Source organism: Pseudopipra pipra, chromosome Z (assembly GCF_036250125.1).
Source record: "Pseudopipra pipra isolate bDixPip1 chromosome Z, bDixPip1.hap1, whole genome shotgun sequence".
Taxonomy (NCBI): domain Eukaryota; kingdom Metazoa; phylum Chordata; class Aves; order Passeriformes; family Pipridae; genus Pseudopipra; species Pseudopipra pipra.
The window spans coordinates 27,140,905-27,158,864 of NC_087581.1; the positions used below are offsets into that span (position 1 = coordinate 27,140,905).

General features: G+C 33.7%; 1 protein-coding gene across 30 annotated transcripts in view; it reads right to left on the minus strand.

Annotated features, from left to right (window-relative positions):
* The window catches only part of PTPRD (protein tyrosine phosphatase receptor type D), a 1,159,674-nt gene that overhangs the window by 436,226 nt on the left and 705,488 nt on the right, over positions 1-17,960 (minus strand). For all 30 annotated transcript variants that reach the window (XM_064641432.1, XM_064641445.1, XM_064641443.1 and 27 more), the window contains exon 9: positions 6,360-6,403. The gene's annotated coding sequence lies outside the window, so the exon portion shown is untranslated. The remainder of the gene's footprint in view (positions 1-6,359; positions 6,404-17,960) is intronic.

Consider the following 17,960-nt stretch of genomic DNA (forward strand, 5'->3'; position numbering starts at 1 on the left):
GACTTACAACATTAATTGATGGTGTCTAGACCATAATTTTCTTTTCAGTCCTCACAATTTTAATGCATCCAAAAAAGAAAATAGCATATTAATAGCAGGTTTAATAAAACTGGAATGGAACCAGTCCCAAACATGTTTAGATTCGCAGCTTCAGCTAATTTTGCCTCTTGTAAACAAAAAGGTAACATGGCAGTTTCATTTCCAACCACTGGAAACTGCAGATTCTGTTTTGTGATTAAATAGTCTGTGCTGATAGAGTCCTTAAATGGAGTAAAAGTTCAGTTAGATACCCATCTAAGGTATCCCCAGGTCTATTTTCATGCGTTTATCCAGTTAATAAATGGTAGAACTCAAATCAAGGTATTCACTGTGGTCAACGTTACACATTCCTACTTGAAGGAAAAATAGAGAAATTCTCATCCCACCGTAACTTCAATTCTACTTCTATACAAGTGGGAAAGATTCACACTGAATTTAAATGTGCACAAGGAGTGCAACTGCTCCCTTGGCTGTATGATCACATGTTCAGAACTCAGTAATGAGAGCTAAAACGGCTGAAGAAACAAGTTCTTGGTGCCTTTATGCAAACTTAGACATGAAGAGGTGTTAATTATGTAAATGATCATGCACAGCAGGCAGTATAGTATAATGAGCTAGTCAATAGCATAGGACAGTGCACAACTTGCCATTTGCTTTTGTTCTTGTGTACTTCTTTGTATTTCAATTGACTTAGTGGTCTTTTCGAACCAATTTTTAACATGATAAATCACAAGTCATGCCTTTTTAATACATCAGTATGAAGTTCTTTCCTTCTCAATTTCCAATTGATAAAACAATCTCCTGTGAGTCTGAAGGAAAGAGACAGATAACATCCCTTCTGTAGGATGGTGGTACAGTTTAAAGGGTCGTTTTCAATATTGGATTTCCATTAACAGTCTAGGTGAAGACAGAGGGCATAAACTATTGTACATTTTAAGGTTTATAAAATTTTACTCTATTATTTAAAAACAATAATGGTAATTAGATTATCCTTACATTAGTAGTTGAAGAAGTATTTTTATAATTTCATTCTAGGATAGTCAAGTTAGTTCAAATTACAGATGATGTAAGAATTCTTCCAAAAGGCTCATAATTCCAATTTATTTTATACAGAAACATTTGCACTGCTTTTATCTGTAAAGGTAATTAATTTAGAAACTCCTGCAGATTTTTTATGTGGACTGTAAAGATATCCTTTGTCGGCTGTCTCAACCTTTTTTTTTTTTAGTAACTCCAAAAATAAGTTATTCACTCTGATCCAGTAGAATTAGAACAAGAAATTGTCTGAGTCGGACATACTTCTTACTCATCATCCCACAAATTATTCTGGTCACCTTCAAATATGTCATCTTTATAAGCAAAAACATCCCTCACAGAGCTCTTGCTACTCCATGAACACACTATATAAAATTAGAGAAACTATTTGAAGAATTTTTCCTCTTTGGTAACTGCTAGATAACCCAGTGCTGTAATCTTGGGAGCCTAATCATTTCTCTAATAGATATTAAAAATTACATCTATGAACTTATTTAATTAAGTTCTTGATGTGAAAATAGTAAGTAAATAATATCAAATGATAAGACTGATTCTACTTTCTGAAATATCTTCTGACAATTTTATGTCCCAGTGAGTTATCTTACAACAAACCCTAACCTTTTCAAAACAATAATTTTTTTCAAGCCAAAAAGGGCATATGACTCACTGGGATGAAGAAGTCATTCCCATTTCCCTAATTGCTGTCCAGAGGTGTAATATGCTTTTAGCTGCAAATCTCCTAAATAGAGTTCCTGGGTATATCTTTTCCAATAATAGTTTCATTTAATGGCTTTCTATTAAATTATAAAGTAAAAAAGATTTAATCTACAGGAAATAACATCAGCTTTACTTTGTTGCTTATTCTATTAATATTTGTTAAAGACATAGTACAATCCTGAATAATACAGTTGTCTTGTGAATACTGTTAAAATAACATGGTGATATATAATGATTTAAGTTATAGGAAGTTGGGATGGTGATTTCAATTCGAGTTTTCAGTGGTTTAGTTCATGTAGGTGACAACATTTTATTACACATGGCTGTTTCGTGTGATGCTATTATCAGTCAATTTATGGCTAAATAATCTTCCTGTTTCATTTCAGATTTAGTCTCAGATTTAGTCAGTGGTGGTAAAAGGAAGCTTGCCCTGAAAGTCCATAGGGCTCAGAAATCTGGCTATTTCTACAGAATCTTAACTCAAGAAATCACCAGAGAAGATTAGTCTTGTTCAGAAAGCTACTGAATATTTTTCATAATTTATAATGTCTTCTCAAGATAGATAACTAAAAAGGATAGAAGAATTATATTTTTATGATTACGTTTACTTTGACATCCTGGTAGCATATGTTTTATTTAACACTGAGTCTAAATGTAGATTTCAGCCAGATAGAGAATTCTTCCTATTGTACCTTTGCATAATATTTTTTGCTCAGATTCAGGAAGGAAAAAGGCATCCTATAAACCTGCCAGTTTTTATAGGATCCATGACTCAATGCTTTAAGTGACCTCATTGCTACAGCAGAAGTCTGAACTGTTTCATGCATAGCAGGGAAATAGAAATACACTACTTAGGAAATCAAAAGTCCCCGAGACTTCACCCATCCTTTGTGAAGAAATTTAAGACATACTTTAGAAAGACTAACCATTTTTTGTCATTTTGTCCAAGACAAATGACATCATAGGGATTATTCAAGGTTTTTTTGAAATACATAATTAAATAATGAGATTTCATCATAAAAATATAGTTGGTTATAGATTTACTTTATTTTAGAAACTTTTAGTAAGTCTTCTGATTTAGAAATACCAGTACCTTTGCAGGACATATTGCTTGCTGTACCCTCTACAGAGTTCAGGCTTTGAGTATTCCCTCCCATTCAAATTTTTGTTATAATGTTGTTGTATAATAAAAGATTGCTACACTTTACAAATCTCAGTGTCCTTTGATCTCTGTAGTCAGATTCTTCCTACATAATATGCACTTTACTATAATTAAATAAATTGCCTACTCTCAAGATGAGCTACAAAGAAGAAATAACTACTTCTGGAATTAACAGAGGGCCCTCCAGAATAAACAGCAAGTTGGCCCACAGTTGTCATGACACTGAGTTTCTGTTTACTGCACTAATATAAGCATTGCTCAAAATTTGTTCAATAATGTTATTTAATTGGACTTAAAATGTAAAAAAAATTTGTAAATGTATTTCCCTTTAATATTAAGCTACAGACCATCTTTCACTGTGAATCTTGAACTTGTAAAAACATCTTGTCCTACATTGCCCTGCAGACTAATAATCAGGCTTCTGTTACAGGCTATAAATGTTTCTAAGCAACCACAACCCACTTTAAATATGCTAGTCAATTAGCTCTAGACACCACCTTTCAGTGTTTGTCTCCATTATTTCTCTCTGACTTGAAACATAAAAGACAGAGAGATAGAGAGAATATTTTAAAGTAATGCCTTATACTGATCAAGGGTGACGCTGCTAAGTAGTACCTCTGCAGATAAAGACAGTCCTTGGACAGCCCCTGTCCAAGAGTAGGGTAGTGTGAGTGCTCATCAACCCCTTATCAACATACAGGCCAGAAAGAACAGAAACTTATCTGGCTAGTGCCAATATGGAAAATAAAGAATAAAAAGGAACATGGTGCTGGTGACTGTGGGAAACACAGTTTCTCTCTTATTGTCCAGTGTTTTCATATTGAGATTTTTAATATTTGCTCCTTTCCACATTAAAAATAATGAAACAAAAAATCTCAAACAAATGAAAAAGTCTCCCAATAAAGTAAACCCAGTTATTGAATACTTTTATTAGACAATACTTTAAAGAATAATTTTTCTCTTCAAAAGTTAAATATCAGTGAAATTTTGAACAGAGAGGAATGTCTTAGTTAAGTAGCTTATTTCTGTTAATCTATAATTTTCATTTTTTCTCTCTCATATTCATAAGTTCCCTTTTTTCCTAGTTACAACAACCTCTCTTGACGTGGTCTGTTTTCTTTCTTACCTGTAGTGCTTTTCCCACTGTACTATTGTCTGAAAACATCTTAGTGAGGAATATCTAAGAAGAAAATGCTGACATTTCTTTAAGTCTCATATGATTTAGCATAGCCCCTTCCATTGATGGCTGCACAAAACTGTGCTTGCTATGATTATGCAACATGATTTACCTAAGCAAAGATGAATATTGTTGGAACTTCATACTGAACAGCAAGGTTTATAGAGTTCTGGTATTGCCACTCTCATTTAACAAAAGATTCAGAATGAAACAAATGATAAAATTACATAAAAACAGGGAAGCAAGAAAGAGGCTAAGGAATGTATCTGGTAGCTTATTTAAGTCACTAGTTATATTTTTATGTGTTGCTTTCCAATTGATAGCATATTCTATAAGCTGTACCATAAAAGCAAGAAAGGCCAAAGATTTTTATAATACAATAGCTCCCATGGGGTATCAAGTGGCTAATAATAGAATTTTGGGAAGTGTAGGAACAGCACAAATATATACTGTTACTACCCCTGGGCATGTATCCACATGCCTGCTCCTTAGGGGGTTTCTGAGGCCAGAGGGAGTATCAATGTATTTACAGCTTAATGGAATTTTTCTTCCACTTTTTCATTTTTTCTGGTTTTCCATTGAGTCTATGGTAAATATGAATCCCAAATAATTTTTTGGAAGACCTTTTATATCTTTCCTATAAACTGTATTTATTCTGAACTTTGTATTTGTTGTTTTCACTTTTCAGACTATAGTTTTTGTACTGGAATAAAGAATGAATGATAAGCTTTTTGTTTTGCTTTCTACACATCAGACATGATTTTATAAACCTCTGCATGACCTTTTCTTGTTTTATCTCTGTTCCAGGTTGAAGAATGCTAGATATATAGCTATTATATATATAAATAATGTATATATATATATATATACACACTCACACACATATATATGCTCTCTCTCTATAGTAAATATAGTGTGTATATATGTACTGTATATATAGTATTTTTGATCATCCTTTTTGTCCTGCTCCTCATCTTGCCTGATTTATTTGCTGTATATACTTTTACTTTATTTACTTTATATATTTACTTTATATATTTTCTTTATTTGCTTTATATATTTTGCTGTATTTACCTTTGAGATAAACTATCTAACTCTGGATGAAAATTAACCAATTTCAGAATATGAGAGCTTGTGATATTGGAACTGTTTTTCTCATGGAGTACAACTTCACATTTCCTGCATGCTGAATTTCACCTAAAAGTTTATGATTCACAGGATTATCTTAGGACTCTTCTATCTTTTTCAACAAATAATTCCATAATTTCACCTCTCTAAATAGCTTAATAACCCAAGGTAAACATGTGATATTATTTTCACCATGTTTTTCAGCTCTGCTATCAATGTTTTAAACTTAATAGCTTAATGTATGAAACTTGAAGGTTCCTCTTGAACGCAGAAATAATTTAGCTTTCACAATATGACCAACACCCTCAAATTTCTTATACATTATAATATATATATAATATGTTAAATGTATTCTAAATTACCAAACTGCCTGTATATATATAAAATAATCACAAATTTGCTTTACTAATCTTATTGCTTTACTAATCTTAAATTCTTTCTCACTATGGACTTATCTACTTCATTTAATACCCTGCCTTACTCATTAAAAATAGATTGGTCAGGTCTCATGAGCCTGACCATCGTATTAACTTATACAAAGTACGTAGAAAGAGTACTAAAAGTTTGACACACCTTTTTCATACAGCTATAGCTAGCAGTATACTTTCTCTCAAGAATCAGTGTATTGCTTTCCAGTCTTACTCTGCCTTTATAGGTGAGTATTATTCATTGTACAGAGACCAGTGTGAGATGTCACATAAAACAGAAGTCTGGAAGTGCTCAGTATCCTTTCTTGTTACTGTTGCTAATCATTAAACGCATTGAGTAAATTTCTATTTAATTTGTAGCACAACTTAGGAATTACCCAGTAGCAGTCAGACTTTATTTTTGTCTAAAATTGCGAAATCTGAACTATGATCTCACTTCTTCACCTTAGGATATATCTATGTATTTATTATACAATCTACCGATTCAAGGATTATACTCTTCCAAACCAGAAGAAATCTGAATTTCAAAATGAATACATTTTACAAGATGCAATAAGTATTGTTAAGTAGAAAGAAGTTTGTGGTTTACAACACAAAATAAGCCATAAGAATTCATAGGCTTTTTAGAAAAAGAAAATTAACACTTAGAAAATGAGTATATGTAAAATCTTACTTTGAAGCTTTGTAGATTTTGCTGCTGTCCACTGAATTTCTCACCTAAGAAAAAAAGAAAGAAGCAAAACAAAACTTTGTGAATTGAATTATAAATTATTTAGTTAAAGAATTTATGTTACAAATTGTCACAAGCAAGATTCATTTTTACTTTTCAATTCTGAATCCAAGTGAAGAGAGCATCCTGTGTATTGAGTACTTAATACTTAGCAGTAAAAAGGTTCTATACAATTTAAAATACACATGCTTTCTCAGGCTTCAGTCTATGTAACAGTATATCCATAAAATACAAAAGGCAAAAAATTGTCCTTCAAATTATAAAAATGTAAAAACTCAGTCTTCTTCAGTGCATTGAAATGGATATTAATTTTCATTGTGGGAAAAGAAATAATTTTAATAGATCTGATGCTTAGAACATATTTGCACTATATTTGTTTTTTTGCATGCAAACAATAAATATTTTCAAATTGAGAAAATGCAAACATAAGAACCCAATTCAATACTCAGCTAACTTACAGAGACTCCCTCTATGAGTTCGAAAGGCAGCTCTAAAGAGGAATTTGCTTTTAAAAGGTGCTGCACTTTTCTATTAAGCAGAAATATTTTCTTCCAGGGGATCTAACAATGACAAAGGATTTATCAGGTTCAAGACATAGAGACAAAATATCTTCAGTTTGAATTTGTGTTCTGAACCGCAGTTGAAGATTTTAAAATTAGCATTCTTTTTTTATTTAATTGAAAGACAATCACAGAGCTATTCTCCATAATTTCTGACAGAGAAATAGAAAAAGTACTTTTGTGTGGGTGTTGTGGTTTAGGAATATACTCCCCAATTCAGTGCCCCCACCAAGACTCTCCCGAACCAGATACTTTCTTGCTCCCTGCCCCACCCTCTGCCTTCCCACTGTGGCGGGATGGAGTTGAGAATTGGAGACAAAAAAGGTGAAGATCACAGGTTGAGATAAGAACAATTTACTGGAAACAGCAATGAGATGAGAAAACAAACAGTAGCAGCAACAGTATTAAAAACAAAAGTATACAAAAAAAAAAAAAAGTATACACATGCAAAAATGCTCACTCCAGACCCCCAGACAATGAAAAATGGCAGACTATGCCACCATATTTTTCGACTGTAAGCCACAGCCTTCTTCTTGGAAGCCAGAGAGTCCCTTCCCCTCAGCAATGATGTGAGGTGGTATAGAATAACCTCCAAGTCCTGGCCAAAACTAGGGCAGTGGGTTTCCAAGTAGCACAGGCAGATTCTTATATTACTTGGAAATCTCTCCTAGATTATATTTTTCAGAGCAGAATGTTCACTTATCCTCAATTTTCTACCAAAACTTTTAGTGTTTTCTTAGTCAAAATAACCTGGGTGGAGAGGAGAGCTGCTACTTTAATACTGCTGTTCCTGAACACAGTTCTGGAGCAATCAAATACCTTGACTGAACAACTCTACTTCATGCATGTTTCAAAAAAACAGGTAGACAGTTACAGTTTTCCTTAGCAAACATCAACACATTTCAAATTCTAACAATTAAAGTCACGTTATAGGAACCTGGTCAGTGTATGTTAAAGCCTGTGCAGAGAAGTGAAACTGGCATGCTTTTGTTACTGCAGAAGGCCTCTAATACCTGTATGTTTATGTCCAACATGGGTCAAGGAAGTCTTCCTGCCTTCCCTATTTCCACTTTCCTGTCTTACAGGAGTGGAGGATGGAGGATGGGCTGGCTTAGGGACACCGCATCCTCCAGGACCTTGGCTGGAACCTTGCTCATAGTTGGGAAACAGTGGGTAGATCTTATGTGCACCATGCTGACTTCTCCCATATTCTCCCTACACTGCTGGCCAAAGAAGAAGAATGAACAGAAGAGATATGGCTAAAGCCAATTTTTATTCAGTTTATGGAACTGTGGCAGCAGACACAAAAATGAAAGGAAGGTAATCCAAATCCAAGCATCTGTTCTCTGTGCAGCAGATGCCTCAGGGCCCAAGAAGAGACACTACAACAATCAACACATTTTTTTTTTTTTGGTTGTTTTTTTTTTTTTTTTTTTTTTTTGTACTGCTATTTTTGATGGAGGTTTCTGTGCCAGGCTAAGCTAAACAGAACAGCTCTATTGCTTGTTCATTTTAATCTGCCCTTGGATCTTGCTCTGCTTTTATGTCCCCACAGTAGTTTTACTGTATTTTTGGAGATATCTAAGGGAACAATATTCTAAACTGGTTCTAACAATTTATCATGAAATATTTTGTCAGGTTTCTTATACTTGGTTTTGGGTTTTTTGATGGAAAATCATTAGGAGGTGCATGAAATCCTTAAAGACAGAAAATATAAAAGTTGTTTTTCACAGAAATGCGTTCATGCTTGCCAGAGAAAACAACTTTTGGTCATGGTGAAACTGTGAATTCATGTAAAAGAGAAGAGTCAAAAAGATAACACCATACCTGTGTAATTTTTTTTTTGTTGCTGTATACTATCTATTCAGGAAGTATGTCACCATGGCTCTAGATTTCATTACAGTTCCTACTCTCTTGCCACCTGCTTCCAGTTGCTTTAGCAAAGTGTGCAATAAAGAGTAGCTTCCATTTATAAAGATAAAAAATTAGATTATTTAGTGGGTTTTACTCTAGCTGCTCCTTTCACCTGTAATTTCAACAAAAGACACAAAAAAGTCAACTTCCCAAATACCTCCTTCCCTCTAAACTAAAGGGAAGATTTTGAAAATACTTAAATGAATGAGTAATTTTTCACATGTGAATAGTCAAAGTGAAGCTCTGCTGACAGGGTAAGAGACATAAATTATACATGATTTAGCTCCTTCAGTAAGCATTGAATGCAAGTGACCAACTGAGTGTTAAATATATTGAGCAAAGGAATGTCACTGTGCTCTAAGGCAATTTAGGACATGTATTTCCAAAAACATAACAATAAATAATACAAGTGTATTTAAAAAATAGTTCAGAGGAAAGGCATATTTTTAGAAAGTAAATTACATATTCTGTCATTCCATAAATAACGTATCTAATGGGCAACTTTTATTATACTTGGGAGTTAAAATGTAATTAAGATAAATGAAGAATTGTCTCTCTGCTACTGGAGAATTTTCTGTTCTGTTTGTCAGAATAGTTTAAAAACATCAGTTCAATTTTTCTTGAGGACATCCACTGCTGAAGAGACACGGTTAAAATTTGCCTTTTGGATGTTAACTTTTTATGAAGTTCTCCAAATAAAATGATATAATGAGTTCTGTTTATTATTCATCAGTCTTTGCTATCTCTGGATCTCAAATCTGAATACTTTTTTCCCTCTCTCTAGTCAGGGGAACTATCACTTAAAAATTATTAGTTGGCTTTGGAGCAGATTGGTGTTTCCATTACTTTCCTTTTTTTTTTTTTTTTCTAGGCAGACACTGTCTTCAGCATCCAGTCACCTGGTCCTCTTCAGCAGACCTCCTAACCCACTTTTTTTTCCTCTGGCTTTCAGTGACAATCTTCCACATAAAAGCTGATACTCTAAAATTTTCCATCAATCTTTGTTATTTTTATTTATTACTGAAAAAGCCTAAATATGCAGTTTTTCTTCAAGGAATAACTTACTCAGAAGCACTGCAGGAAAGTAGTGAAAATTCTGCTAATTTAAATGCTATTGTATCTTTTGCACCTTTTATATGTGGGTCCATTTACCATCAATAAAATGTATTCTCTGAGTCAAAAGTAAGGACTGTAGGATCATATCTTTAATTTTCATAGTATGTACTAATTAGGGAATCAAGTAACTGACTTTTTTTACTATTTCTGCAGAACAAACAAAATTTACCATTACAGTGAGGGCTAGTACAAGATAATGCACCACACATTTAGCACACAATCTTTCTCAACAGTGATATTATGAAACATTTATGAACACTGAAGTCTATACACATCAGCAAGCCTGATAAAATTGAGAAGAGCTCCTTACTTATGCAAAAATAAGCAGATGTTTAAGTGTTTGCAAGAGCAAGTTTTAGTTTCTCTCCATATGTATTGGACAGATCCTCTGCACAGGAATGAACTTCAGTCAATAAAATGATTAACAACAGCAACACACACTGCAATAAAGTGTATCCACTCCAGAAAAAATAATTTAAGTAATATTAGTTGTGGTCTTACTGGTGACATGTGAAACCTTAAATCTCTTGAGATATATTACATTATAGAACAATGTTTGCAAGTATTTTACATCAACCATTTGTTTTCCTATCTTGTGTAGGACATGTCAAGACTTTTCCACTTAGTGAAAGTTTATTATTTTGATTCATTTCACCTCCAAAAATGTATTGCCCATGTTTTCCATTTAAAAATATATTTCCAGTGATGTGTAAGCTTTAAATATTTTTGCATTTCCTATTGTGTTATTTTTTCTGACTAATTTCCAGTGTTTTGATCTTCCCCAAGTCCAGCTATAATAAATAAGAAATCTCAGAACTACTTTTGAATACCCTCTTCAAATTTGCAAAATTATTTATAACTGACAATACATACATAAGTAAATCTCTGTATTCTGATTTAATAGTCTATCTTGACATCATCATATTCATGATGCCAGAATTTCAGTATTCATCTTTCCTTTGCAAACTCATTAACTGCTTTTTAAAATATTAATTACAATATTCAGCATTTTTCTGTTATCGTAGAGAACTCATAGGAGTGGTTCAAAAATTTACTGAACGCAATGGATAATTTTTCCTGGGCCTCAAGACGGGATCTGAATCAGGCCCTTAATTAGCATCAGAAATTAATCTTAAAAGAATTTTTTATTTTACACCCATACCAGAAATTTCTGTCTGAATAGTAGTTCTCAAATCATTCCATTATTAAAGCCTAAACCCATTGTACATGTTTTTCTCAAAGTAAATAAACTGTTCATTCATCCAGTAAAATTTTTTCTTTTTTTCTTCAAAGATAAGTTAATGAGAATAAATTTTTAATGTGGTGTCTTACTCATTTCTGTAGGTGATACTTGAACTTCTCTGCCATTTTGCAGCACTTGTACCTTTGTCTAACTCTTTTGATAAATTCCCATTTAATCGTGTCTTAACCAGTCTTTATAGCCAGAGAAGGGTTGACGCATTATCATTTGCTCAATTCTCTTTAAAAAGTTGATAAGCAAATTTGCAGTTTTGGTATTCTGAAGGTAAATTCAATGTGAAGGGCTTACAAAAAGAACACAGGTAGTAGTAGGTTCCATGGTAATAATACATATTAAACTCTGACTTCAGTTTCTTCATGAAGAATTCCTGATGTCAGATTTCACAATATATTGACTTGTTCTCCCTATTATCTAAAGATTGTAAACCTGAGGATATATTAGTATGTGTGCATATTTTTTGTGCTGTTATGCAAAGATATACTTGCAGGTTCATCTGAAAAATGTGACTTCATGTGAGAACATGACTTTAGGACATAATCAGGTATATTAACACCATATACAGAACTGCCATACCAGAAATCACATTCTTGTCTGATATGCTAACAGAATTTTCATACCTCAAGAAGAATAGAATACAAAATGGACACAAGTAACTCAAGGATGATAATATTGCTAATTGATAATTTATTTCACTACATTTTGTTGTACATTTTCTTATTCAAACAAATGTGCTATTTTTAATTAAGAGACATTTTTAGGGTTTAAGTTGTTTAGGGTTTTTGTTGCTGTTTTAATGTGCTGTAGCTTATTGTTGCTATGAGGCTATTTTATGATCAAGAGGACCTTGTTTTTAATAAGCTGCAATTGAGTTTAGTTAAGTGGAAATACACTGTGGTAAGTGGAGAAATTTTGAAACATGCCCATGATAACAATAAGCAATGTCCTCTGTGTCTAGTTGCTGATGCAGAAAGGATATGTAGAAAAGACTGCATATGCACCTTTACAATGTGTATATTATATAAAAGAAAATAATTTGTAGGTAAGATTTGGAACAGATCAGTGCTTCATGATGAGATAAGATGAATAATATTGCTTAGCGTGTGGGCAAGTCCTAAGGCATAGAATTCAAGACTGGTCTGCAAAACAGTTTGAAAAGTTACTGTGTTTGTGAGTCAGATTACTTATATTCCTACAAACACAAGCTTCCTCTGAGCATGTAAAATTATTTTTTTGCTTAAAACCCATATGGACACTAGCAAGGCTGTGTAAACAAAATTCAGCACTAAAAATTGAAAATAGGACAAAGTTCATATCCAAGGCAGACCATTAAGCCATGGGGAGGGGGGAAGGAAGGGAGAAAAAGAGAGAGAGAGATGGTTTGTTATTGCAATGGAATAAGGAAACAGGCAGTAACGACCAGAAAACCAGAAGACACAAACAGAACTAGCAAGCTCTGTAATCATTCACATTGCTTTGCTTTTTTCCTTCCTTTTTCTCATTTGAATTCTATGGTATACACAAAGACGTTTTTACACAATGAAATGTGGGATCATATTTCTTTAAATATTCAAATATGGAGTCCAGAAGGCTCTTTAAACAGAAAAAGTGAAATTGAATAATCCCTATATATTGAGGTACTTGTAGAAAATGAAATTTATACAATATGCTAACACACAGAGGAGCCACTGCTAGATAATAATCCACCACAAGATATGCCACACTACAGAAATATTACTCTAATCGAATGACAAATAAAGGGGATATTTTTCATAATAGACTGTGTATGATTTTAGCTGATACTTCTGTACCAATGGATAAGTAAATGGGATACATATGAATGAGAATAAAATAGCAGTGGAGACCTTCTACTCCCTTCAGGGACAAAGTATTTTCTCTTTAAAGATTCCAGTCAAAGAATATGTAGGCCTTTATTTTCAAAACTATATAAAATCTTACTGAGGCAGGATACAAGAAGTTTGATGGATGAACACAATGATTTTTGTACATGTATAGTACTAATAAAAGTTTCTGAAATAGCAGCTGCATACAAGCATGTAAACAGAAGTAGAAGAATAACATTAAATTACAGTTCTACCATCTTAATTTTCATAACTCTCAAGCCGAGACATACTGCATAGATCTAGAGCACTACTATGCAATATTGATTTCTGCCATTTATCTGAAACGAGGAATAAGTGAAACACTGAATATCATTAAAGTTAATAAGGGAATCATCTTAGTTGTTCTCAAGAGGTAATTTTAAACAGAAAAAAACTCAAAACTGAGTTTATATTCAGAGTTGCTAGGGAATTAAATGAGACTGTTGCCAAGGTGAAATAATACCTGAAAATTCCTGACATACATCATCCAAAGGTTTCTGTAGTCTGATCTTCCATTTTGACTCAGTGTTACCAGTGGTCTGAATAAACACTTACTGTTGCTAAGGGCTGATGTTGTTGCCAGGTGAAAATGGCCTGTATTAACCTGCCACAAATATCTAAATATGTTGATAGAAGTATGCTGATAAAGAATAGGAGAAACATGTCTTGGAAAATTGGATGATCTCTTATTTCTTATCCACGATGTAACAGTAAAGTGACTTTTCTTAGTCACTGTGCACATGAACTCTAACCCATAAAAGTGTCAATAAAGTACCTGACAATAATGATGGTAGTCTTAAATGAATGTTGTGTTCTATAGGATATAAATCTTAATCATGCATTCAATATAACCTATACAATTGTTACTGAGGGGAGCTAACTGAAGTCAGATAGCCCTTTGTGTAATTCAGATTAGCAAAGACATATGATCACTGCTCTTTTATCTTTCAAATGGATTCTGTCACGCTGTCCTTTAACATTATGAAATTTGAGTACCATTATCTCAAAAGCAACTAAGAATATGCTTCAAGTAAAACAATGAAATAGATACTTTGAATGTAAATGAACAGGTTCTTTAATTGCTGTGTGTCAGCACATGTATGTAACAGGCATCTTTCTTAGATGCTGGTTAAATTGCAGTCTAATGCCTTTTTGAAAATTTGCATAGTATTGCCAATAATACTTTATAGTATAATCTTGCTTGTAAAACCTTGTCATTCTTAGTCATTTCAGGAAGCAGCTCCTTTTTTATAAATCAAATAGAGATAAGAGACCAGGAGAAACCATTAGACAAAAATATTCACACAGAAGAGCTTGAAAAACAGTTGCAGTATCCTTTCTTGATAAAAACTATTACAGCACACTACATGCATATAATTCTTACTTTCATTTGTCAGTATTAAGTACAAAGCACTGACCTATCCTATGCTACAGAAAAATCTATTATAATGGACGAAATTATACATTTAGAGAAAATTAGTTTACTCTATGGAATGGAATGGTGAAGTTACAGTGTTCAGCAGCAAAGTTTTCACCCTCTTTAGAACCCTTCCTAGAAGCCATTTAACCATCTTTTACATCTTACAAGGCAGCTTTGTTCTTGGTTTTGCTGGGCTTTAAAGAGACTTGTAAAAAGTCACTAAAGAGTGTGATCTCTACAAAACATCTGTCTGCTGTTCTACCCAAACTCAGAACTCTTGATGTCACAAAGGCTAAGAAAGCACGAATGCTCTTGTGTTGTGGAAGCTTATGTCTCTATGCTTAGCTTTGACTGACACATCATTTCTTCTCTGGACCCCAATCTATTTTCTGCCTCACTAAACTTACAAAACTCTGCATAAATTTTCCTTCTCAGCTTGTTCTGTAATCCTATGAACACACTGTCTTCCTGTTCATTCCTTCAGTAAGTGCCAGCTGTTGGGTCCTGGAAACAGTTTTATTTATGTGAAGTAAAAAAGTGCAGAAAAAAAAAAGTAGTTGATCAGAAAGCTGTGAGAATAACAAAAACTTTGTGATTGGACTGAAATATTGAATCAGAATGTTTAACTCAAGTAAAAGAAAATTATGGTTTCCATCAATCAACATATAAATGAACTTAGACTAGATACATTTTCCATGGAAAGATAAGACTCTGGGTGATTTCAGTCTATAAACTAATCCCTTTTTGATTGTTCTGTTATGCATGAAACAGAGGTCATGCTGTGAAATGAAAAAAAAACTGGAATGAACATAAATTAATTATCCTAATATATTCTGCCATATTGCATCTGTCAAAAATGTCCTCATTTTTAATGGGAAACATGCAACACCCCATGCATACCCTATCCATATTTTTACAAGTTATAAAACATTTGCATTTTCAATATCCAGAATGGAAGTATTTATAATATTGTAGCTGAAGCTAATTAATATGTGCATGTATAATTAAACATAAGTAACTCTTTGCATGAATTACAATGGCTTCCAGGAGGCACTGCCTCCAGAGTGACAGAGGAAGCTGCCTTCCTCTGAAGGTACAATGGGACAGAGGTACAGCTTCACATGGATCTGCAGTCCCTGCTGTAGAACTTGAAGGTACATGAATACCTACAGTCTGGAAGGGAGTGACAGTACTTGGTAGCAATACATTAATGTCATGCCTTGCTGATGAGGCACATACTCCTTGCCCTTCCTGGGAAGAAAGAGAAAGACAGCAAGTCTCACCAACATACATAGCAGCTGTGGTATCTCCTTGTCAAAAGTCTTTGCATTTGCAGTGTCTGCATAGGTCGAGAAAGTATCAGAAATGACAGCTTCTTAGAGAGTCTATCATGTTGTACCTGTTTTGGCCAGAAACAATATTTTTTATAGTGCTCTCTTGTACAAAAAGTGTCAACTTTCTCATTCAAGATAGACTGGTTTTCCCATGTGACAACTCTGAAGTGGCTAAGAGTGGTCTACACCTCACCTCACCATGAGTTGTCCAGCCCCTGCTATCTGCTATCTGCTTGACTTTTTTAGGTATAGGATATGAAATCTCAGAGTTCACCCCTGTCATGATTTGTGTTTGACCTGTCACTATTTATCAAGACCAGAGACTTGAAGCTGATTCGATAAGGCTCAAAGGATAGCTTTATTCTTGAAAAGACAGATCCACTTTTTCCTCACTAGTTTTCTTGGGAACAGCTAATGCTTGAGCAAAGAACAGAAGTGATGCATGTAGCTAAGCAGACAGAAGCATCCAAAAAGACTTTTGAATTGCTAGGAGGTCATGTGTACTTGTTTTGGAGACCTAGGCATTTACACATGTCCGAACAGAAGGCACATTTTCTGTGCCATAAGCCAAGAGTTCCCCAGTTCCAGTAAACTGGACCACTTCAGGTAACATCTTGAAATTCTTGTAATATTTGGAGTTGAGAGATATGTGATTGTTATTTTATTTTCCAATCCATAAAGTCTAGTGGTAACTCCCTACCTATTTCTCTTGCTCTCAGAAATGATGAGGAAAAAACAGTTGGGAAGAATAACATAGGCCTTCTGTGTTGACTTTTAGAGATCGATGGGAGAGAGAAGTGCTGGTTTAAACTCAAGATAGCTGTGGCTTACCGTGAGAAAAATAAGCAAACTTAGAGCATTCCTGCTGTGTTCCTCTGTCTTTAATCTGTGTGCCGTTATACATTATGCCTTTGTGATATGTAAAAGAATAGGAGGCTTAATTCAATTTAAATGTACTGCAGTGATTAGTTGTTGTGGTTGTTTATTGTGCTAATAGTAACACTACAATATAGGAGCTCTGAATAAAAATATTACAATGAATTCACAAGTCTGATAAGTACTAGAGATCCTAACAGATACAATATAATGATAAAATGCCTGGAATAATATTATGTTATGGATAATTTTAGTATTTCTGTGAAAAAGGGAAGAATTTACTATGGTGTACATATATTAGTATTCATAATTAAATTTTAGTGTAATTTTAGAATTTGCTGATTAGAGGAACAAACAGAACTACTATTTACTGAAAAAATTGCTAAACAAGAGCCACTAATGAAACAAACACCTTTGCATCTGTTTTGTTTGCTTACTGGTGAGGCTTGGGTAATGGGATACAAAAAGATATTAAAGTCTACTCCTTTCAGTCTCTGACCTATGCGAAGACCTAAGAAGGCTCTTGCAAGTAGTCAGAATAAATATGTAATGCCACAAGTGCTGAGCTAATTAGGAAAGCTCGTGATTTCTTATAGGAGTTAATCAGTTCTTCTAGATGGGTCAATAATTTTTTCTGGAACTATGAACCTTAGCTGAATCTCTGAAATGCATGTGGAAATATGGAAACTTCCTTTTTTTGGTACTTGCTTCTCTGCACAGCTGCTTTTCTAGCTTCTTGCTCTATTCTTTGGAAATCCTTTGAAAATAATCATCTCAACAAACTTAAAGAAAGACTGATAAACTTGGTAAATCAGTACTGCACCAAATAACATTCTGAAATGTTAATATACTCTGAGATAACTGGATACTACATATCATCCTATGAAGAAAGAGACAAATCACATGTAAATCCTAAGATCTTCACCTTCTATTACTCATAATTTTCTGATAAAGAATCATGTAGCACACTGCATTTGCAATGAAGATTCAGAGAAATTGCTCCATTCTTACAAATCTCTCACCTAGAGTATGGAAATAAGATAGAGTCATGATGTTTATATGAGAAGTCTTAGGGGAAAGATGATGCATCATCACAGAAAATGGTTTCCCAGCTATGTCCTCCATCTTCAAAATGTAAAATTTTACTCTCCTCCCTCCCTTTTATCTGTCTTCCTACTTTCAA